This window comes from Somniosus microcephalus, unplaced genomic scaffold (genome assembly GCF_052327205.1).
Source record: "Somniosus microcephalus isolate GS21.2 unplaced genomic scaffold, FLI_Smic_1.0 unresolved_chr5, whole genome shotgun sequence".
In the NCBI taxonomy this organism is placed as follows: Eukaryota; Metazoa; Chordata; class Chondrichthyes; order Squaliformes; family Somniosidae; genus Somniosus; species Somniosus microcephalus.
This window is the reverse complement of record NW_028225183.1, coordinates 50,419,499-50,444,025: the sequence shown is the minus strand read 5'-3', so window position 1 is coordinate 50,444,025 and position 24,527 is coordinate 50,419,499. Positions and strand designations below refer to the sequence as shown.

Sequence of the window (24,527 nt, the reverse complement as noted above, 5' to 3'; positions counted from 1 at the left end):
TGAAATGATGCCACAGCTGTACATAGCACTGGTTAGGCCACAGCTGCGGTACTGTGTTCAATTCTTGGCATCACAGCTTGGGAATGTATTATTAGGCTTAAAAAGTGAAGGAGACATAGAGTCCAAGGGACAAATTACAACGGGATATTGCACAAACTCGGTTTTTTTTCCTGGAATTTAGAAGCTTAAGTGGTGATTTGATTGAAGTATTCACGATATTAAGAGGAAATGCCAGTGTAGATAGCGAGAAGCTATTTCTGAGGATTGACCCATCTGGGAGAAGGGGCCATAGCCTCAACATTAGATCCAAGCGTTTCAGGAGAGAAATTTGTGTGACAGAAATTTGTAACACACTTCCGCAAACAGCAAATAAAGCTGGGCCAGTTGTCAATTTTGAACTTGAGATTGAGAGATGTTTGTTAACCAAAGGTATTAAGGGATCTGGAGCAAAGGAATGCAAACGGATATCGATCGATGACTTAATTAAATGGCAGAAAGGCTCCAGGCATGAAATGGCCTGCTCCTGTTGTTATTTTCTTTGCTAAATGATCAAAGTGCGAATGCAAAGTTGAGTATCGCGATTTAAAATAGCGCCCGAACAGGGACTTGAACCCTGGACCCTCAGATTAAAAGTCTGATGCTCTACCGACTGAGCTATCCGGGCTCTTGCAATTCAAAACTCACAAAAGTACTTTCATTGGCTGCAGTGAATCATTGCATCTCCGACAAATTCAATTTACTTGTCCATAATCCAACCTGTACAGCACATTTCTCCCACAAATCCAGATTGACTGCCTCAGACCAGCATCACTTCAGAAATATTAACACACCCACAAAAGTCACGTACGTTAGCAGCGGAGTCAGATGTGACAAGTGCCGTCCCCCAGATATCTGTATTAGATCATCAACTGTTCACCGTATTTATGACTGACTTGGATGGAGCAATGGAGCAATGTACATCATATTTTGAAGATCGCACTAAGTTAGACGGTCCGCTCGTAGTGCAGTTGGGAAATGGAGGTAACCAAATGGACAGAGACAGACACAGTAAGCCGGCCAAAACAAATGCAAATCGAGTTCAATATACGCAAGTGTGACACCAGCCACTTTGGAACAAAGTAATATAGTTCTGAGTATTTTCGCAATAATGGGAAGCTATTAACTGTTGAGGAGCAAAGAGGTTTATGAGTCCCAGTTCAAAAATTATTATTAGCTTGTAGACATGGAGCAAAGACATTTGATAAAGTCCTGCATATGGGGCATTGGGCTAAATTTGAAACGCATGTAATTGAAGGCAAATTATTTACCTGGTTAGGAAATTGGTGGCACGGCAGGAGACAAAGTTTGCAGATGATGATCAGGTACATTAATTGGCAGAATATGACGAGTGGTGTCTCTGACTGATCACTTTTGGGAACTCAACTAATCACCGATTTCTTTAACGACTTACTTGATGGGATTGAGAGCCACACATCCAAGTTTGAGGATGACAAATAAGATAGGTGGCATTATAATCAGTTGAGATGGAAGCAAGAAATTTGACCAGATATTCATAGATTAAGTGAATGTGCAATTTTCTGGCAAATTGATTTAAATATTTGCAAGTGTGACGTGATTCACTGCCGATCTTTATAGGAGTATTTAGAATACACTCCTTATAATGTTAAGCTGGAAACAGTTGAGATCCAAATAGACTTGTGTCCCTGTACAAATATTACTAAATGGTCATGGACAGGTACAGAAAAGATTCAAAAAGCTAATTGAAAAGTGATACTTATATCTGTAGGATTACAATATAAGAGGGTGAAATGATGCCACAGCTGTACGTAGCACTGGTTAGGCCACAGCTGCGGTACTGTGTTCAATTCTTGGCATCACAGCTTGGGAATGTATTATTAGGCTTAAAAAGTGAAGGAGACATAGAGTCCAAGGGACAAATTACAACGGGATATTGCACAAACTCGGGTTTTTTTCCTGGAATTTAGAAGCTTAAGTGGTGATTTGATTGAAGTATTCACGATATTAAGAGGAAATGCCAGTGTAGATAGCGACAAGCTATTTCTGAGGATTGACCCATCTGGGAGAAGGGGCCATAGCCTCAACATTAGATCCAAGCGTTTCAGGAGAGAAATTTTGTGACAGAAATTTGTAACACACTTCCGCAAACAGCAAATAAAGCTGGGCCAGTTGTCAATTTTGAACTTGAGATTGAGAGATGTTTGTTAACCAAAGGTATTAAGGGATCTGGAGCAAAGGAATGCAAACGGATATCGATCGATGACTTAATTAAATGGCAGAGAGGCTCCAGGCATGAAATGGCCTGCTCCTGTTGTTATTTTCTTTGCTAAATGATCAAAGTGCGAATGTAAAGTTGAGTATCGCGATTTAAAACAGCGCCCGAACAGGGACTTAAACCCTGGACCCTCAGATTAAAAGTCTGATGCTCTACCGACTGATCTATCCGGGCTCTTGCAATTCAAAGCTCACAAAAGTACTTTCATTGGCTGCAGTGGATCATTGCATCTCCGACAAATTCAATTTACTTGTCCATAATCCAACCTGTACAGCACATTTCTCCCACAAATCCAGGTTGACTGCCTCAGACCAGCATCACTTCAGAAATATTAACACACCCACAAAAGTCACGTACGTTAGCAGCGGAGTCAGATGTGACAAGTGCCGTCCCCCAGATATCTGTATTAGATCATCAACTGTTCACCGTATTTATGACTGACTTGGATGGAGCAATGGAGCAATGTACATCATATTTTGAAGATCGCACTAAGTTAGACGGTCCGCTCGTAGTGCAGTTGGGAAATGGAGGTAACCAAATGGACAGAGACAGACACAGTAAGCCGACCAAAACAAATGCAAATCGAGTTCAATATACGCAAGTGTGATACCAGCCACTTTGGAACAAAGTAATATAGTTCTGAGTATTTTCGCAATAATGGGAAGCTATTAACTGTTGAGGAGCAAAGAGGTTTATGAGTCCCAGTTCAAAAATTATTATTAGCTTGTAGACATGGAGCAAAGACATTTGATAAAGTCCCGCATATGGGACATTGGGCTAAATTTGAAACGCATGTAATTGAAGGCAAATTATTTACCTGGTTTGGAAATTGGTGGCACGGCAGGAGACAAAGTTTGCAGATGATGATCAGGTACATTAATTGGCAGAATATGACGAGTGGTGTCTCTGATTGATCACTTTTGGGAACTCAACTAATCACCGATTTCTTTAACGACTTACTTGATGGGATTGAGAGCCACACATCCAAGTTTGAGGATGACAAATAAGATAGGCGGCATTATAATCAGTTGAGATGGAAGCAAGAAATTTGACCAGATATTCATAGATTAAGTGAATGTGCAATTTTCTGGCAAATTGATTCAAATATTAGCAAGTGTGACGTGATTCACTGCCGATCTTTATAGGAGTATTTAGAATACACTCCTTATAATGTTAAGCTGGAAACAGTTGAGATCCAAATAGACTTGTGTCCCTGTACAAATATTACTAAACGGTCATGGACAGGTACAGAAAAGATTCAAAAAGCTAATTGAAAAGTGATACTTTTTTTCTGTAGGATTACAATATAAGAGGGTGAAATGATGCCACAGCTGTACATAGCACTGGTTAGGCCACAGCTGCGGTACTGTGTTCAATTCTTGGCATCACAGCTTGGGAATGTATTATTAGGCTTAAAAAGTGAAGGAGACATAGAGTCCAAGGGACAAATTACAACGGGATATTGCACAAACTCGGGTTTTTTTCCTGGAATTTAGAAGCTTAAGTGGTGATTTGATTGAAGTATTCACGATATTAAGAGGAAATGCCAGTGTAGATAGCGAGAAGCTATTTCTGAGGATTGACCCATCTGGGAGAAGGGGCCATAGCCTCAACATTAGATCCAAGCGTTTCAGGAGAGAAATTTGTGTGACAGAAATTTGTAACACACTTCCGCAAACAGCAAATAAAGCTGGGCCAGTTGTCAATTTTGAACTTGAGATTGAGAGATGTTTGTTAACCAAAGGTATTAAGGGATCTGGAGCAAAGGAATGCAAACGGATATCGATCGATGACTTAATTAAATGGCAGAAAGGCTCCAGGCATGAAATGGCCTGCTCCTGTTGTTATTTTTTTTGCTAAATGATCAAAGTGCGAATGTAAAGTTGAGTATCGCGATTTAAAACAGCGCCCGAACAGGGACTTGAACCCTGGAACCTCAGATTAAAAGTCTGATGTTCTACCGACTGAGCTATCCGGGCTCTTGCAATTCAAAGTTCACAAAAGTACTTTCATTGGCTGCAGTGCATCATTGCATCTCCGACAAATTCAATTTATTTGTCCATAATCCAACCTGTACAGCACATTTCTCCCACAAATCCAGATTGACTGCCTCAGACCAGCATCACTTCAGAAATATTAACACACCCTCAAAAGTCACGTACGTTAGCAGCGGAGTCAGATGTGACAAGTGCCGTCCCCCAGATATCTGTATTAGATCATCAACTGTTCACCGTATTTATGACTGACTTGGATGGAGCAATGGAGCAATGTACATCATATTTTGAAGATCGCACTAAGTTAGACGGTCCGCTCGTAGTGCAGTTGGGAAATGGAGGTAACCAAATGGACAGAGACAGAGACAGTAAGCCGGCCAAAACAAATGCAAATCGAGTTCAATATACGCAAGTTTGACACCAGCCACTTTGGAACAAAGTAATATAGTTCTGAGTATTTTCGCAATAATGGGAAGCTATTAACTGTTGAGGAGCAAAGAGGTTTATGAGTCCCAGTTCAAAAATTATTATTAGCTTGTAGACATGGAGCAAAGACATTTGATAAAGTCCCGCATATGGGACATTGGGCTAAATTTGAAACGCATGTAATTGAAGGCAAATTATTTACCTGGTTAGGAAATTGGTGGCACGGCAGGAGACAAAGTTTGCAGATGATGATCAGGTACATTAATTGGCAGAATATGACGAGTGGTTTCTCTGATTGATCACTTTTGGGAACTCAACTAATCACCGAATTCTTTAACGACTTACTTGATGGGATTGAGAGCCACACATCCAAGTTTGAGGATGACAAATAAGATAGGCGGCATTATAATCAGTTGAGATGGAAGCAAGAAATTTGACCAGATATTCATAGATTAAGTGAATGTGCAATTTTCTGGCAAATTGATTTAAATATTAGCAAGTGTGACGTGATTCACTGCCGATCTTTATAGGAGTATTTAGAATACACTCCTTATAATGTTAAGCTGGAAACAGTTGAGATCCAAATAGACTTGTGTCCCTGTACAAATATTACTAAATCGTCATAGACAGGTACAGAAAAGATTCAAAAAGCTAATTGAAAAGTGATACTTATATCTGTAGGATTACAATATAAGAGGGTGAAATGATGCCACAGCAGTACGTAGCACTGGTTAGGCCACAGCTGCGGTACTGTGTTCAATTCTTGGCATCACAGCTTGGGAATGTATTATTAGGCTTAAAAAGTGAAGGAGACATAGAGTCCAAGGGACAAATTACAACGGGATATTGCACAAACTCGGGTTTTTTTCCTGGAATTTAGAAGCTTAAGTGGTGATTTGATTGAAGTATTCACGATATTAAGAGGAAATGCCAGTGTAGATAGCGAGAAGCTATTTCTGAGGATTGACCCATCTGGGAGAAGGGGCCATCGCCTCAACATTAGATCCAAGCGTTTCAGGAGAGAAATTTGTGTGACAGAAATTTGTAACACACTTCTGCAAACAGCAAATAAAGCTGGGCCAGTTGTCAATTTTGAACTTGAGATTGAGAGATGTTTGTTAACCAAAGGTATTAAGGGATCTGGAGCAAAGGAATGCAAACGGATATCGATCGATGACTTAATTAAATGGCAGAAAGGCTCCAGGCATGAAATGGCTTGCTCCTGTTGTTATTTTTTTTGCTAAATGATCAAAGTGCGAATGTAAAGTTGAGTATCGCGATTTAAAACAGCGCCCGAACAGGGACTTGAACCCTAGACCCTCAAATTAAAAGTCTGATGCTCTACCGACTGAGCTATCCGGGCTTTTGCAATTCAAAGCTCACAAAAGTACTTTCATTGGCTGCAGTGCATCATTGCATCTCCGACAAATTCAATTTACTTGTCCATAATCCAACCTGTACAGCACATTTCTCCCACAAATCCAGATTGACTGCCTCAGACCAGCATCACTTCAGAAATATTAACACACCCACAAAAGTCACGTACGTTAGCAGCGGAGTCAGATGTGACAAGTGCCGTCCCCCAGATATCTGTATTAGATCATCAACTGTTCACCGTATTTATGACTGACTTGGATGGAGCAATGGAGCACTGTACATCATATTTTGAAGATCGCACTAAGTTAGACGGTCCGCTCGTAGTGCAGTTGGGAAATGGAAGTAACCAAATGGACAGAGACAGTAAGCCGGCCAAAACAAATGCAAATCGAGTTCAATGTACGCAAGTGTGACACCAGCCACTTTGGAACAAAGTAATATAGTTCTGAGTATTTTCTCAATAATGGGAAGCTATTAACTGTTGAGGAGCAAAGAGGTTTATGAGTCCCAGTTCAAAAATTATTATTAGCTTGTAGACATGGAGCAAAGACATTTGATAAAGTCCCGCATATGGGACATTGGGCTAAATTTGAAACGCATGTAATTGAAGGCAAATTATTTACCTGGTTAGGAAATTGGTGGCACGGCAGGAGACAAAGTTTGCAGATGATGATCAGGTACATTAATTGGCAGAATATGACGAGTGGTTTCTCTGATTGATCACTTTTGGGAACTCAACTAATCACCGATTTCTTTAACGACTTACTTGATGGGATTGAGAGCCACACATCCAAGTTTGAGGATGACAAATAAGATAGGCGGCATTATAATCAGTTGAGATGGAAGCAAGAAATTTGACCAGATATTCATAGATTAAGTGAATGTGCAATTTTCTGGCAAATTGATTTAAATATTAGCAAGTGTGACGTGATTCACTGCCGATCTTTATAGGAGTATTTAGAATACACTCCTTATAATGTTAAGCTGGAAACAGTTGAGATCCAAATAGACTTGTGTCCCTGTACAAATATTACTAAATCGTCATAGACTGGTACAGAAAAGATTCAAAAAGCTAATTGAAAAGTGATACTTATATCTGTAGGATTACAATATAAGAGGGTGAAATGATGCCACAGCTGTACGTAGCACTGGTTAGGCCACAGCTGCGGTACTGTGTTCAATTCTTGGCATCACAGCTTGGGAATGTATTATTAGGCTTAAAAAGTGAAGGAGACATAGAGTCCAAGGGACAAATTACAACGGGATATTGCACAAACTCGGGTTTTTTTCCTGGAATTTAGAAGCTTAAGTGGTGATTTGATTGAAGTATTCACGATATTAAGAGGAAATGCCAGTGTAGATAGCGAGAAGCTATTTCTGAGGATTGACCCATCTGGGAGAAGGGGCCATCGCCTCAACATTAGATCCAAGCGTTTCAGGAGAGAAATTTGTGTGACAGAAATTTGTAACACACTTCTGCAAACAGCAAATAAAGCTGGGCCAGTTGTCAATTTTGAACTTGAGATTGAGAGATGTTTGCTAACCAAAGGTATTAAGGGATCTGGAGCAAAGGAATGCAAACGGATATCGATCGATGACTTAATTAAATGGCAGAAAGGCTCCAGGCATGAAATGGCCTGCTCCTGTTGTTATTTTCTTTGCTAAATGATCAAAGTGCGAATGTAAAGTTGAGTATCGCGATTTAAAACAGCGCCCGAACAGGGACTTGAACCCTGGACCCTCAGATTAAAAGTCTGATGTTCTACCGACTGAGCTATCCGGGCTCTTGCAATTCAAAGTTCACAAAAGTACTTTCATTGGCTGCAGTGCATCATTGCATCTCCGACAAATTCAATTTACTTGTCCATAATCCAACCTGTACAGCACATTTCTCCCACAAATCCAGATTGACTGCCTCAGACCAGCATCACTTCAGAAATATTAACACACCCACAAAAGTCACGTACGTTAGAAGCGGAGTCAGATGTGACAAGTGCCGTCCCCCAGATATCTGTATTAGATCATCAACTGTTCACCGTATTTATGACTGACTTGGATGGAGCAATGGAGCAATGTACATCATATTTTGAAGATCGCACTAAGTTAGACGGTCCGCTCGTAGTGCAGTTGGGAAATGGAGGTAACCAAATGGACAGAGACAGACACAGTAAGCCGACCAAAACAAATGCAAATCGAGTTCAATATACGCAAGTGTGACACCAGCCACTTTGGAACAAAGTAATATAGTTCTGAGTATTTTCGCAATAATGGGAAGCTATTAACTGTTGAGGAGCAAAGAGGTTTATGAGTCCCAGTTCAAAAGTTATTATTAGCTTGTAGACATGGAGCAAAGACATTTGATAAAGTCCCGCATATGGGACATTGGGCTAAATTTGAAACGCATGTAATTGAAGGCAAATTATTTACCTGGTTAGGAAATTGGTGGCACGGCAGGAGACAAAGTTTGCAGATGATGATCAGGTACATTAATTGGCAGAATATGACGAGTGGTGTCTCTGATTGATCACTTTTGGGAACTCAACTAATCACCGATTTCTTTAACGACTTACTTGATGGGATTGAGAGCCACACATCCAAGTTTGAGGATGACAAATAAGATAGGTGGCATTATAATCAGTTGAGATGGAAGCAAGAAATTTGACCAGATATTCATAGATTAAGTGAATGTGCAATTTTCTGGCAAATTGATTCAAATATTAGCAAGTGTGACGTGATTCACTGCCGATCTTTATAGGAGTATTTAGAATACACTCCTTATAATGTTAAGCTGGAAACAGTTGAGATCCAAATAGACTTGTGTCCCTGTACAAATATTACTAAATGGTCATGGACAGGTACAGAAAAGATTCAAAAAGCTAATTGAAAAGTGATACTTATATCTGTAGGATTACAATATAAGAGGGTGAAATGATGCCACAGCTGTACATAGCACTGGTTAGGCCACAGCTGCGGTACTGTGTTCAATTCTTGGCATCACAGCTTGGGAATGTATTATTAGGCTTAAAAAGTGAAGGAGACATAGAGTCCAAGGGACAAATTACAACGGGATATTGCACAAACTCGGGTTTTTTTCCTGGAATTTAGAAGCTTAAGTTGTGATTTGATTGAAGTATTCACGATATTAAGAGGAAATGCCAGTGTAGATAGCGAGAAGCTATTTCTGAGGATTGACCCATCTGGGAGAAGGGGCCATAGCCTCAACATTAGATCCAAGCGTTTCAGGAGAGAAATTTGTGTGACAGAAATTTGTAACACACTTCCGCAAACAGCAAATAAAGCTGGGCCAGTTGTCAATTTTGAACTTGAGATTGAGAGATGTTTGTTAACCAAAGGTATTAAGGGATCTGGAGCAAAGGAATGCAAACGGATATCGATCGATGACTTAATTAAATGGCAGAAAGGCTCCAGGCATGAAATGGCCTGCTCCTGTTGTTATTTTCTTTGCTAAATGATCAAAGTGCGAATGTAAAGTTGAGTATCGCGATTTAAAACAGCGCCCGAACAGGGACTTGAACTCTGGACCTTCAGATTAAAAGTCTGATGTTCTACCGACTGAGCTATCCGGGCTCTTGCAATTCAAAGTTCACAAAAGTACTTTCATTGGCTGCAGTGCATCATTGCATCTCCGACAAATTCAATTTATTTGTCCATAATCCAACCTGTACAGCACATTTCTCCCACAAATCCAGATTGACTGCCTCAGACCAGCATCACTTCAGAAATATTAACACACCCACAAAAGTCACGTACGTTAGCAGCGGAGTCAGATGTGACAAGTGCCGTCCCCCAGATATCTGCATTAGATCATCAACTGTTCACCGTATTTATGACTGACTTGGATGGAGCAATGGAGCAATGTACATCATATTTTGAAGATCGCACTAAGTTAGACGGTCCGCTCGTAGTGCAGTTGGGAAATGGAGGTAACCAAATGGACAGAGACAGACACAGTAAGCCGGCCAAAACAAATGCAAATCGAGTTCAATATACGCAAGTGTGACACCAGCCACTTTGGAACAAAGTAATATAGTTCTGAGTATTTTCGCAATAATGGGAAGCTATTAACTGTTGAGGAGCAAAGAGGTTTATGAGTCCCAGTTCAAAAATTATTATTAGCTTGTAGACATGGAGCAAAGACATTTGATAAAGTCCCGCATATGGGACATTGGGCTAAATTTGAAACGCATGTAATTGAAGGCAAATTATTTACCTGGTTAGGAAATTGGTGGCACGGCAGGAGACAAAGTTTGCAGATGATGATCAGGTACATTAATTGGCAGAATATGACGAGTGGTGTCTCTGATTGATCACTTTTGGGAACTCAACTAATCACCGATTTCTTTAACGACTTACTTGATGGGATTGAGAGCCACACATCCAAGTTTGAGGATGACAAATAAGATAGGTGGCATTATAATCAGTTGAGATGGAAGCAAGAAATTTGACCAGATATTCATAGATTAAGTGAATGTGCAATTTTCTGGCAAGTGTGACGTGATTCACTGCCGATCTTTATAGGAGTATTTAGAATACACTCCTTATAATGTTAAGCTGGAAACAGTTGAGATCCAAATAGACTTGTGTCCCTGTACAAATATTACTAAATGGTCATGGACAGGGACAGAAAAGATTCAAAAAGCTAATTGAAAAGTGATACTTATATCTGTAGGATTACAATATAAGAGGGTGAAATGATGCCACAGCTCTACATAGCACTGTTTAGGCCACAGCTGCGGTACTGTGTTCAATTCTTGGCATCACAGCTTGGGAATGTATTATTAGGCTTAAAAAGTGAAGGAGACATAGAGTCCAAGGGACAAATTACAACGGGATATTGCACAAACTCGGGTTTTTTTCCTGGAATTTAGAAGCTTAAGTGGTGATTTGATTGAAGTATTCACGATATTAAGAGGAAATGCCAGTGTAGATAGCGAGAAGCTATTTCTGAGGATTGACCCATCTGGGAGAAGGGGCCATAGCCTCAACATTAGATCCAAGCGTTTCAGGAGAGAAATTTGTGTGACAGAAATTTGTAACACACTTCCGCAAACAGCAAATAAAGCTGGGCCAGTTGTCAATTTTGAACTTGAGATTGAGAGACGTTTGTTAACCAAAGGTATTAAGGGATCTGGAGCAAAGGAATGCAAACGGATATCGATCGATGACTTAATTAAATGGCAGAAAGGCTCCAGGCATGAAATGGCCTGCTCCTGTTGTTATTTTTTTTGCTAAATGATCAAAGTGCGAATGTAAAGTTGAGTATCGCGATTTAAAACAGCGCCCGAACAGGGACTTGAACCCCAGACCCTCAAATTAAAAGTCTGATGCTTTACCGACTGAGCTATCCGGGCTTTTGCAACTCAAAGCTCACAAAAGTACTTTCATTGGCTGCAGTGCATCATTGCATCTCCGACAAATTCAATTTACTTGTCCATAATCCAACCTGTACAGCACATTTCTCCCACAAATCCAGATTGACTGCCTCAGACCAGCATCACTTCAGAAATATTAACACACCCACAAAAGTCACGTACGTTAGCAGCGGAGTCAGATGTGACAAGTGCCGTCCCCCAGATATCTGTATTAGATCATCAACTGTTCACCGTATTTATGACTGACTTGGATGGAGCAATGGAGCACTGTACATCATATTTTGAAGATCGCACTAAGTTAGACGGTCCGCTCGTAGTGCAGTTGGGAAATGGAAGTAACCAAATGGACAGAGACAGTAAGCCGGCCAAAACAAATGCAAATCGAGTTCAATGTACGCAAGTGTGACACCAGCCACTTTGGAACAAAGTAATATAGTTCTGAGTATTTTCTCAATAATGGGAAGCTATTAACTGTTGAGGAGCAAAGAGGTTTATGAGTCCCAGTTCAAAAATTATTATTAGCTTGTAGACATGGAGCAAAGACATTTGATAAAGTCCCGCATATGGGACATTGGGCTAAATTTGAAACGCATGTAATTGAAGGCAAATTATTTGCCTGGTTAGGAAATTGGTGGCACGGCAGGAGACAAAGTTTGCAGATGATGATCAGGTACATTAATTGGCAGAATATGACGTGTGGTGTCTCTGATTGATCACTTTTGGGAACTCAACTAATCACCGATTTCTTTAACGACTTACTTGATGGGATTGAGAGCCACACATCCAAGTTTGAGGATGACAAATAAGATAGGTGGCATTATAATCAGTTGAGATGGAAGCAAGAAATTTGACCAGATATTCATAGATTAAGTGAATGTGCAATTTTCTGGCAAGTGTGACGTGATTCACTGCCGATCTTTATAGGAGTATTTAGAATACACTCCTTATAATGTTAAGCTGGAAACAGTTGAGATCCAAATAGACTTGTGTCCCTGTACAAATATTACTAAATGGTCATGGACAGGGACAGAAAAGATTCAAAAAGCTAATTGAAAAGTGATACTTATATCTGTAGGATTACAATATAAGAGGGTGAAATGATGCCACAGCTCTACATAGCACTGTTTAGGCCACAGCTGCGGTACTGTGTTCAATTCTTGGCATCACAGCTTGGGAATGTATTATTAGGCTTAAAAAGTGAAGGAGACATAGAGTCCAAGGGACAAATTACAACGGGATATTGCACAAACTCGGGTTTTTTTCCTGGAATTTAGAAGCTTAAGTGGTGATTTGATTGAAGTATTCACGATATTAAGAGGAAATGCCAGTGTAGATAGCGAGAAGCTATTTCTGAGGATTGACCCATCTGGGAGAAGGGGCCATAGCCTCAACATCAGATCCAAGCGTTTCAGGAGAGAAATTTGTGTGACAGAAATTTGTAACACACTTCCGCAAACAGCAAATAAAGCTGGGCCAGTTGTCAATTTTGAACTTGAGATTGAGAGACGTTTGTTAACCAAAGGTATTAAGGGATCTGGAGCAAAGGAATGCAAACGGATATCGATCGATGACTTAATTAAATGGCAGAAAGGCTCCAGGCATGAAATGGCCTGCTCCTGTTGTTATTTTTTTTGCTAAATGATCAAAGTGCGAATGTAAAGTTGAGTATCGCGATTTAAAACAGCGCCCGAACAGGGACTTGAACCCTAGACCCTCAAATTAAAAGTCTGATGCTCTACCGACTGAGCTATCCGGGCTTTTGCAACTCAAAGCTCACAAAAGTACTTTCATTGGCTGCAGTGCCTCATTGCATCTCCGACAAATTCAATTTACTTGTCCATAATCCAACCTGTACAGCACATTTCTCCCACAAATCCAGATTGACTGCCTCAGACCAGCATCACTTCAGAAATATTAACACACCCACAAAAGTCACGTACGTTAGCAGCGGAGTCAGATGTGACAAGTGCCGTCCCCCAGATATCTGTATTAGATCATCAACTGTTCACCGTATTTATGACTGACTTGGATGGAGCACTGTACATCATATTTTGAAGATCGCACTAAGTTAGACGGTCCGCTCGTAGTGCAGTTGGGAAATGGAAGTAACCAAATGGACAGAGACAGTAAGCCGGCCAAAACAAATGCAAATCGAGTTCAATGTACGCAAGTGTGACACCAGCCACTTTGGAACAAAGTAATATAGTTCTGAGTATTTTCTCAATAATGGGAAGCTATTAACTGTTGAGGAGCAAAGAGGTTTATGAGTCCCAGTTCAAAAATTATTATTAGCTTGTAGACATGGAGCAAAGACATTTGATAAAGTCCCGCATATGGGACATTGGGCTAAATTTGAAACGCATGTAATTGAAGGCAAATTATTTACCTGGTTAGGAAATTGGTGGCACGGCAGGAGACAAAGTTTGCAGATGATGATCAGGTACATTAATTGGCAGAATATGACGAGTGGTGTCTCTGATTGATCACTTTTGGGAACTCAACTAATCACCGATTTCTTTAACGACTTACTTGATGGGATTGAGAGCCACACATCCAAGTTTGAGGATGACAAATAAGATAGGCGGCATTATAATCAGTTGAGATGGAAGCAAGAAATTTGACCAGATATTCATAGATTAAGTGAATGTGCAATTTTCTGGCAAATTGATTTAAATATTAGCAAGTGTGACGTGATTCACTGCCGATCTTTATAGGAGTATTTAGAATACACTCCTTATAATGTTAAGCTGGAAACAGTTGAGATCCAAATAGACTTGTATCCCTGTACAAATATTACTAAATCGTCATAGACAGGTACAGAAAAGATTCAAAAAGCTAATTGAAAAGTGATACTTATATCTGTAGGATTACAATATAAGAGGGTGAAATGATGCCACAGCTGTACGTAGCACTGGTTAGGCCACAGCTGCGGTACTGTGTTCAATTCTTGGCATCACAGCTTGGGAATGTATTATTAGGCTTAAAAAGTGAAGGAGACATAGAGTCCAAGGGACAAATTACAACGGGATATTGCACAAACTCGGGTTTTTTTCCTGGAATTTAGAAGCTTAAGTGGTGATTTGATTGAAGTATTCACGATATTAAGAGGAAATGCCAGTGTAGATAGCGAGAAGCTATTTCTGAGGATTGACCCATCTGGGAGAAGGGGCCATAGCCTCAACATCAGATCCAAGCGTTTCAGGAGAGAAATTTGTGTGACAGAAATTTGTAACACACTTCCGCAAACAGCAAATAAAGCTGGGCCAGTTGTCAATTTTGAACTTGAGATTGAGAGACGTTTGTTAACCAAAGGTATTAAGGGATCTGGAGCAAAGGAATGCAAACGGATATCGATCGATGACTTAATTAAATGGCAGAAAGGCTCCAGGCATGAAATGGCCTGCTCCTGTTGTTATTTTTTTTGCTAAATGATCAAAGTGCGAATGTAAAGTTGAGTATCGCGATTTAAAACAGCGCCCGAACAGGGACTTGAACCCTAGACCCTCAAATTAAAGGTCTGATGCTCTACCGACTGAGCTATCCGGGCTTTTGCAACTCAAAGCTCACAAAAGTACTTTCATTGGCTGCAGTGCCTCATTGCATCTCCGACAAATTCAATTTACTTGTCCATAATCCAACCTGTACAGCACATTTCTCCCACAAATCCAGATTGACTGCCTCAGACCAGCATCACTTCAGAAATATTAACACACCCACAAAAGTCACGTACGTTAGCAGCGGAGTCAGATGTGACAAGTGCCGTCCCCCAGATATCTGTATTAGATCATCAACTGTTCACCGTATTTATGACTGACTTGGATGGAGCACTGTACATCATATTTTGAAGATCGCACTAAGTTAGACGGTCCGCTCGTAGTGCAGTTGGGAAATGGAAGTAACCAAATGGACAGAGACAGTAAGCCGGCCAAAACAAATGCAAATCGAGTTCAATGTACGCAAGTGTGACACCAGCCACTTTGGAACAAAGTAATATAGTTCTGAGTATTTTCTCAATAATGGGAAGCTATTAACTGTTGAGGAGCAAAGAGGTTTATGAGTCCCAGTTCAAAAATTATTATTAGCTTGTAGACATGGAGCAAAGACATTTGATAAAGTCCCGCATATGGGACATTGGGCTAAATTTGAAACGCATGTAATTGAAGGCAAATTATTTACCTGGTTAGGAAATTGGTGGCACGGCAGGAGACAAAGTTTGCAGATGATGATCAGGTACATTAATTGGCAGAATATGACGAGTGGTGTCTCTGATTGATCACTTTTGGGAACTCAACTAATCACCGATTTCTTTAACGACTTACTTGATGGGATTGAGAGCCACACATCCAAGTTTGAGGATGACAAATAAGATAGGCGGCATTATAATCAGTTGAGATGGAAGCAAGAAATTTGACCAGATATTCATAGATTAAGTGAATGTGCAATTTTCTGGCAAATTGATTTAAATATTAGCAAGTGTGACGTGATTCACTGCCGATCTTTATAGGAGTATTTAGAATACACTCCTTATAATGTTAAGCTGGAAACAGTTGAGATCCAAATAGACTTGTGTCCCTGTACAAATATTACTAAATCGTCATAGACAGGTACAGAAAAGATTCAAAAAGCTAATTGAAAAGTGATACTTATATCTGTAGGATTACAATATAAGAGGGTGAAATGATGCCACAGCTGTACGTAGCACTGGTTAGGCCACAGCTGCGGTACTGTGTTCAATTCTTGGCATCACAGCTTGGGAATGTATTATTAGGCTTAAAAAGTGAAGGAGACATAGAGTCCAAGGGACAAATTACAACGGGATATTGCACAAACTCGGGTTTTTTTCCTGGAATTTAGAAGCTTAAGTGGTGATTTGATTGAAGTATTCACGATATTAAGAGGAAATGCCAGTGTAGATAGCGAGAAGCTATTTCTGAGGATTGACCCATCTGGGAGAAGGGGCCATAGCCTCAACATCAGATCCAAGCGTTTCAGGAGAGAAATTTGTGTGACAGAAATTTGTAACACACTTCCGCAAACAGCAAATAAAGCTGGGCCAGTTGTCAATTTTGAACTTGAGATTGAGAGACGTTTGTTAACCAAAGGTATTAAGGGATCTGGAGCAAAGGAATGCAAACGGATATCGATCGATGACTTAATTAAATGGCAGAAAGGCTCCAGGCATGAAATGGCCTGCTCCTGTTGTTATTTTTTTTGCTAAATGATCAAAGTGCGAATGTAAAGTTGAGTATCGCGATTTAAAACAGCGCCCGAACAGGGACTTGAACCCTAGACCCTCAAATTAAAAGTCTGATGCTCTACCGACTGAGCTATCCGGGCTTTTGCAACTCAAAGCTCACAAAAGTACTTTCATTGGCTGCAGTGCCTCATTGCATCTCCGACAAATTCAATTTACTTGTCCATAATCCAACCTGTACAGCACATTTCTCCCACAAATCCAGATTGACTGCCTCAGACCAGCATCACTTCAGAAATATTAACACACCCACAAAAGTCACGTACGTTAGCAGCGGAGTCAGATGTGACAAGTGCCGTCCCCCAGATATCTGTATTAGATCATCAACTGTTCACCGTATTTATGACTGACTTGGATGGAGCACTGTACATCATATTTTGAAGATCGCACTAAGTTAGACGGTCCGCTCGTAGTGCAGTTGGGAAATGGAAGTAACCAAATGGACAGAGACAGTAAGCCGGCCAAAACAAATGCAAATCGAGTTCAATGTACGCAAGTGTGACACCAGCCACTTTGGAACAAAGTAATATAGTTCTGAGTATTTTCTCAATAATGGGAAGCTATTAACTGTTGAGGAGCAAAGAGGTTTATGAGTCCCAGTTCAAAAATTATTATTAGCTTGTAGACATGGAGCAAAGACATTTGATAAAGTCCCGCATATGGGACATTGGGCTAAATTTGAAACGCATGTAATTGAAGGCAAATTATTTACCTGGTTAGGAAATTGGTGGCACGGCAGGAGACAAAGTTTGCAGATGATGATCAGGTACATTAATTGGCAGAATATGACGAGTGGTGTCTCTGATTGATCACTTTTGGGAACTCAACTAATCACCGATTTCTTTAACGACTTACTTGATGGGATTGAGAGCCACACATCCAAGTTTGAGGATGACAAATAAGATAGGCGGCATTATAATCAGTTGAGATGGAAGCAAGAAATTTGACCAGATATTCATAGATTAAGTGAATGTGCAATTTTCTGGCAAATTGATTTAAATATTAGCAAGTGTGACGTGATTCACTGCCGATCTTTATAGGAGTATTTAGAATACACTCCTTATAATGTTAAGCTGGAAACAGTTGAGATCCAAATAGACTTGTGTCCCTGTACAAATATTACTAAATCGTCATAGACAGGTACAGAAAAGATTCAAAAAGCTAATTGAAAAGTGATACTTATATCTGTAGGATTACAATATAAGAGGGTGAAATGATGCCACAGCTGTACGTAGCACTGGTTAGGCCACAGCTGCGGTACTGTGTTCAATTCTTGGCATCACAGCTTGGGAATGTATTATTAGGCTTAAAAAGTGAAGGAGACATAGAGTCCAAGGGACAAATTACAACGGGATATTGCACAAACTCGGGTTTTTTTCCTGGAATTTAGAAGCTTAAGTGGTGATTTGATTGAAGTATTCACGATATTAAGAGGAAATGCCAGTGTAGATAGCGAGAAGCTATTTCTGAGGATTGACCCATCTGGGAGAAGGGGCCATAGCCTCAACATCAGATCCAAGCGTTTCAGGAGAGAAATTTGTGTGACAGAAATTTGTAACACACTTCCGCAAACAGCAAATAAAGCTGGGCCAGTTGTCAATTTTGAACTTGAGATTGAGAGACGTTTGTTAACCAAAGGTATTAAGGGATCTGGAGCAAAGGAATGCAAACGGATATCGATCGATGACTTAATTAAATGGCAGAAAGGCTCCAGGCATGAAATGGCCTGCTCCTGTTGTTATTTTTTTTGCTAAATGATCAAAGTGCGAATGTAAAGTTGAGTATCGCGATTTAAAACAGCGCCCGAACAGGGACTTGAACCCTAGACCCTCAAATTAAAAGTCTGATGCTCTACCGACTGAGCTATCCGGGCTTTTGCAACTCAAAGCTCACAAAAGTACTTTCATTGGCTGCAGTGCCTCATTGCATCTCCGACAAATTCAATTTACTTGTCCATAATCCAACCTGTACAGCACATTTCTCCCACAAATCCAGATTGACTGCCTCAGACCAGCATCACTTCAGAAATATTAACACACCCACAAAAGTCACGTACGTTAGCAGCGGAGTCAGATGTGACAAGTGCCGTCCCCCAGATATCTGTATTAGATCATCAACTGTTCACCGTATTTATGACTGACTTGGATGGAGCACTGTACATCATATTTTGAAGATCGCACTAAGTTAGACGGTCCGCTCGTAGTGCAGTTGGGAAATGGAAGTAACCAAATGGACAGAGACAGTAAGCCGGCCAAAACAAATGCAAATCGAGTTCAATGTACGCAAGTGTGACACCAGCCACTTTGGAACAAAGTAATATAGTTCTGAGTATTTTCTCAATAATGGGAAGCTATTAACTGTTGAGGAGCAAAGAGGTTTATGAGTCCCAGTTCAAAAATTATTATTAGCTTGTAGACATGGAGCAAAGACATTTGATAAAGTCCCGCATATGGGACATTGGGCTAAATTTGAAACGCATGTAATTGAAGGCAAATTATTTACCTGGTTAGGAAATTGGTGGCACGGAAGGAGACAAAGTTTGCAGATGATGATCAGGTACATTAATTGGCAGAATATGACGAGTGGTGTCTCTGATTGATCACTTTTGGGAACTCAACTAATCACCGATTTCTTTAACGACTTACTTGATGGGATTGAGAGCCACACATCCAAGTTTGAGGATGACAAATAAGATAGGCGGCATTATAATCAGTTGAGATGGAAGCAAGAAATTTGACCAGATATTCATAGATTAAGTGAATGTGCAATTTTCTGGCAAATTGATTTAAATATTAGCAAGTGTGACGTGATTCACTGCCGATCTTTATAGGAGTATTTAGAATACACTCCTTATAATGTTAAGCTGGAAACAGTTGAGATCCAAATAGACTTGTGTCCCTGTACAAATATTACTAAATCGTCATAGACAGGTACAGAAAAGATTCAAAAAGCTAATTGAAAAGTGATACTTATATCTGTAGGATTACAATATAAGAGGGTGAAATGATGCCACAGCTGTACGTAGCACTGGTTAGGCCACAGCTGCGGTACTGTGTTCAATTCTTGGCATCACAGCTTGGGAATGTATTATTAGGCTTAAAAAGTGAAGGAGACATAGAGTCCAAGGGACAAATTACAACGGGATATTGCACAAACTCGGGTTTTTTTCCTGGAATTTAGAAGCTTAAGTGGTGATTTGATTGATGTATTCACGATATTAAGAGGAAATGCCAGTGTAGATAGCGAGAAGCTATTTCTGAGGATTGACCCATCTGGGAGAAGGGGCCATAGCCTCAACATCAGATCCAAGCGTTTCAGGAGAGAAATTTGTGTGACAGAAATTTGTAACACACTTCCGCAAACAGCAAATAAAGCTGGGCCAGTTGTCAATTTTGAACTTGAGATTGAGAGACGTTTGTTAACCAAAGGTATTAAGGGATCTGGAGCAAAGGAATGCAAACGGATATCGATCGATGACTTAATTAAATGGCAGAAAGGCTCCAGGCATGAAATGGCCTGCTCCTGTTGTTATTTTTTTTGCTAAATGATCAAAGTGCGAATGTAAAGTTGAGTATCGCGATTTAAAACAGCGCCCGAACAGGGACTTGAACCCTAGACCCTCAAATTAAAAGTCTGATGCTCTACCGACTGAGCTATCCGGGCTTTTGCAACTCAAAGCTCACAAAAGTACTTTCATTGGCTGCAGTGCCTCATTGCATCTCCGACAAATTCAATTTACTTGTCCATAATCCAACCTGTACAGCACATTTCTCCCACAAATCCAGATTGACTGCCTCAGACCAGCATCACTTCAGAAATATTAACACACCCACAAAAGTCACGTACGTTAGCAGCGGAGTCAGATGTGACAAGTGCCGTCCCCCAGATATCTGTATTAGATCATCAACTGTTCACCGTATTTATGACTGACTTGGATGGAGCACTGTACATCATATTTTGAAGATCGCACTAAGTTAGACGGTCCGCTCGTAGTGCAGTTGGGAAATGGAAGTAACCAAATGGACAGAGACAGTAAGCCGGCCAAAACAAATGCAAATCGAGTTCAATGTACGCAAGTGTGACACCAGCCACTTTGGAACAAAGTAATATAGTTCTGAGTATTTTCTCAATAATGGGAAGCTATTAACTGTTGAGGAGCAAAGAGGTTTATGAGTCCCAGTTCAAAAATTATTATTAGCTTGTAGACATGGAGCAAAGACATTTGATAAAGTCCCGCATATGGGACATTGGGCTAAATTTGAAACGCATGTAATTGAAGGCAAATTATTTACCTGGTTAGGAAATTGGTGGCACGGCAGGAGACAAAGTTTGCAGATGATGATCAGGTACATTAATTGGCAGAATATGACGAGTGGTGTCTCTGATTGATCACTTTTGGGAACTCAACTAATCACCGATTTCTTTAACGACTTACTTGATGGGATTGAGAGCCACACATCCAAGTTTGAGGATGACAAATAAGATAGGCGGCATTATAATCAGTTGAGATGGAAGCAAGAAATTTGACCAGATATTCATAGATTAAGTGAATGTGCAATTTTCTGGCAAATTGATTTAAATATTAGCAAGTGTGACGTGATTCACTGCCGATCTTTATAGGAGTATTTAGAATACACTCCTTATAATGTTAAGCTGGAAACAGTTGAGATCCAAATAGACTTGTGTCCCTGTACAAATATTATTAAATCGTCATAGACAGGTACAGAAAAGATTCAAAAAGCTAATTGAAAAGTGATACTTATATCTGTAGGATTACAATATAAGAGGGTGAAATGATGCCACAGCTGTACGTAGCACTGGTTAGGCCACAGCTGCGGTACTGTGTTCAATTCTTGGCATCACAGCTTGGGAATGTATTATTAGGCTTAAAAAGTGAAGGAGACATAGAGTCCAAGGGACAAATTACAACGGGATATTGCACAAACTCGGGTTTTTTTCCTGGAATTTAGAAGCTTAAGTGGTGATTTGATTGAAGTATTCACGATATTAAGAGGAAATGCCAGTGTAGATAGCGAGAAGCTATTTCTGAGGATTGACCCATCTGGGAGAAGGGGCCATAGCCTCAACATCAGATCCAAGCGTTTCAGGAGAGAAATTTGTGTGACAGAAATTTGTAACACACTTCCGCAAACAGCAAATAAAGCTGGGCCAGTTGTCAATTTTGAACTTGAGATTGAGAGACGTTTGTTAACCAAAGGTATTAAGGGATCTGGAGCAAAGGAATGCAAACGGATATCGATCGATGACTTAATTAAATGGCAGAAAGGCTCCAGGCATGAAATGGCCTGCTCCTGTTGTTATTTTTTTTGCTAAATGATCAAAGTGCGAATGTAAAGTTGAGTATCGCGATTTAAAACAGCGCCCGAACAGGGACTTGAACCCTAGACCCTCAAATTAAAAGTCTGATGCTCTACCGACTGAGCTATCCGGCCTTTTGCAACTCAAAGCTCACAAAAGTACTTTCATTGGCTGCAGTGCCTCATTGCATCTCCGACAAATTCAATTTACTTGTCCATAATCCAACCTGTACAGCACATTTCTCCCACAAATCCAGATTGACTGCCTCAGACCAGCATCACTTCAGAAATATTAACACACCCACAAAAGTCACGTACGTTAGCAGCGGAGTCAGATGTGACAAGTGCCGTCCCCCAGATATCTGTATTAGATCATCAACTGTTCACCGTATTTATGACTGACTTGGATGGAGCACTGTACATCATATTTTGAAGATCGCACTAAGTTAGACGGTCCGCTCGTAGTGCAGTTGGGAAATGGAAGTAACCAAATGGACAGAGACAGTAAGCCGGCCAAAACAAATGCAAATCGAGTTCAATGTACGCAAGTGTGACACCAGCCACTTTGGAACAAAGTAATATAGTTCTGAGTATTTTCTCAATAATGGGAAGCTATTAACTGTTGAGGAGCAAAGAGGTTTATGAGTCCCAGTTCAAAAATTATTATTAGCTTGTAGACATGGAGCAAAGACATTTGATAAAGTCCCGCATATGGGACATTGGGCTAAATTTGAAACGCATGTAATTGAAGGCAAATTATTTACCTGGTTAGGAAATTGGTGGCACGGCAGGAGACAAAGTTTGCAGATGATGATCAGGTACATTAATTGGCAGAATATGACGAGTGGTGTCTCTGATTGATCACTTTTGGGAACTCAACTAATCACCGATTTCTTTAACGACTTACTTGATGGGATTGAGAGCCACACATCCAAGTTTGAGGATGACAAATAAGATAGGCGGCATTATAATCAGTTGAGATGGAAGCAAGAAATTTGACCAGATATTCATAGATTAAGTGAATGTGCAATTTTCTGGCAAATTGATTTAAATATTAGCAAGTGTGACGTGATTCACTGCCGATCTTTATAGGAGTATTTAGAATACACTCCTTATAATGTTAAGCTGGAAACAGTTGAGATCCAAATAGACTTGTGTCCCTGTACAAATATTACTAAATCGTCATAGACAGGTACAGAAAAGATTCAAAAAGCTAATTGAAAAGTGATACTTATATCTGTAGGATTACAATATAAGAGGGTGAAATGATGCCACAGCTGTACGTAGCACTGGTTAGGCCACAGCTGCGGTACTGTGTTCAATTCTTGGCATCACAGCTTGGGAATGTATTATTAGGCTTAAAAAGTGAAGGAGACATAGAGTCCAAGGGACAAATTACAACGGGATATTGCACAAACTCGGGTTTTTTTCCTGGAATTTAGAAGCTTAAGTGGTGATTTGATTGAAGTATTCACGATATTAAGAGGAAATGCCAGTGTAGATAGCGAGAAGCTATTTCTGAGGATTGACCCATCTGGGAGAAGGGGCCATCGCCTCAACATTAGATCCAAGCGTTTCAGGAGAGAAATTTGTGTGACAGAAATTTGTAACACACTTCTGCAAACAGCAAATAAAGCTGGGCCAGTTGTCAATTTTGAACTTGAGATTGAGAGATGTTTGTTAACCAAAGGTATTAAGGGATCTGGAGCAAAGGAATGCAAACGGATATCGATCGATGACTTAATTAAATGGCAGAAAGGCTCCAGGCATGAAATGGCCTGCTCCTGTTGTTATTTTCTTTGCGAAATGATCAAAGTGCGAATGTAAAGTTGAGTATCGCGATTTAAAACAGCGCCCGAACAGGGACTTGAACCCTGGACCCTCAGATTAAAAGTCTGATGCTCTACCGACTGAGCTATCCGGGCTTTTGCAATTCAAAGCTCACAAAAGTACTTTCATTGGCTGCAGTGCATCATTGCATCTCCGACAAATTCAATTTACTTGTCCATAATCCAACCTGTACAGCACATTTCTCCCACAAATCCAGATTGACTGCCTCAGACCAGCATCACTTCAGAAATATTAACACACCCACAAAAGTCACGTACGTTAGCAGCGGAGTCAGATGTGACAAGTGCCGTCCCCCAGATATCTGTATTAGATCATCAACTGTTCACCGTATTTATGACTGACTTGGATGGAGCAATGGAGCACTGTACATCATATTTTGAAGATCGCACTAAGTTAGACGGTCCGCTCGTAGTGCAGTTGGGAAATGGAAGTAACCAAATGGACAGAGACAGTAAGCCGGCCAAAACAAATGCAAATCGAGTTCAATGTACGCAAGTGTGACACCAGCCACTTTGGAACAAAGTAATATAGTTCTGAGTATTTTCTCAATAATGGGAAGCTATTAACTGTTGAGGAGCAAAGAGGTTTATGAGCCCCAGTTCAAAAATTATTATTAGCTTG

At 40.3% G+C, this 24,527-nt stretch overlaps 12 non-coding genes across 12 annotated transcripts; all 12 read right to left on the bottom strand.

Moving 5' to 3' along the window:
* Positions 1-591: 591 nt before the first annotated feature.
* On the bottom strand, positions 592-664 carry trnak-uuu (transfer RNA lysine (anticodon UUU)). The gene has a single exon. It is a non-coding gene; the product is annotated as a tRNA-Lys (tRNA).
* A 1,730-nt stretch (positions 665-2,394) lies between these two features.
* Positions 2,395-2,467, bottom strand: trnak-uuu (transfer RNA lysine (anticodon UUU)). Its single transcript has one exon. It is a non-coding gene; the product is annotated as a tRNA-Lys (tRNA).
* A 1,732-nt stretch (positions 2,468-4,199) lies between these two features.
* trnak-uuu (transfer RNA lysine (anticodon UUU)) lies at positions 4,200-4,272 on the bottom strand. Its single transcript has one exon. It is a non-coding gene; the product is annotated as a tRNA-Lys (tRNA).
* A 1,731-nt stretch (positions 4,273-6,003) lies between these two features.
* Positions 6,004-6,076, bottom strand: trnak-uuu (transfer RNA lysine (anticodon UUU)). The gene has a single exon. It is a non-coding gene; the product is annotated as a tRNA-Lys (tRNA).
* A 1,725-nt stretch (positions 6,077-7,801) lies between these two features.
* Positions 7,802-7,874, bottom strand: trnak-uuu (transfer RNA lysine (anticodon UUU)). The gene has a single exon. It is a non-coding gene; the product is annotated as a tRNA-Lys (tRNA).
* A 1,731-nt stretch (positions 7,875-9,605) lies between these two features.
* On the bottom strand, positions 9,606-9,678 carry trnak-uuu (transfer RNA lysine (anticodon UUU)). Its single transcript has one exon. It is a non-coding gene; the product is annotated as a tRNA-Lys (tRNA).
* Positions 9,679-13,167: 3,489 nt separating this feature from the next.
* On the bottom strand, positions 13,168-13,240 carry trnak-uuu (transfer RNA lysine (anticodon UUU)). The gene has a single exon. It is a non-coding gene; the product is annotated as a tRNA-Lys (tRNA).
* Positions 13,241-14,957: 1,717 nt separating this feature from the next.
* Positions 14,958-15,030, bottom strand: trnak-uuu (transfer RNA lysine (anticodon UUU)). The gene has a single exon. It is a non-coding gene; the product is annotated as a tRNA-Lys (tRNA).
* Positions 15,031-16,747: 1,717 nt separating this feature from the next.
* Positions 16,748-16,820, bottom strand: trnak-uuu (transfer RNA lysine (anticodon UUU)). The gene has a single exon. It is a non-coding gene; the product is annotated as a tRNA-Lys (tRNA).
* Positions 16,821-18,537: 1,717 nt separating this feature from the next.
* trnak-uuu (transfer RNA lysine (anticodon UUU)) lies at positions 18,538-18,610 on the bottom strand. The gene has a single exon. It is a non-coding gene; the product is annotated as a tRNA-Lys (tRNA).
* Positions 18,611-20,327: 1,717 nt separating this feature from the next.
* On the bottom strand, positions 20,328-20,400 carry trnak-uuu (transfer RNA lysine (anticodon UUU)). The gene has a single exon. It is a non-coding gene; the product is annotated as a tRNA-Lys (tRNA).
* A 3,507-nt stretch (positions 20,401-23,907) lies between these two features.
* Positions 23,908-23,980, bottom strand: trnak-uuu (transfer RNA lysine (anticodon UUU)). The gene has a single exon. It is a non-coding gene; the product is annotated as a tRNA-Lys (tRNA).
* Positions 23,981-24,527: the final 547 nt, after the last annotated feature.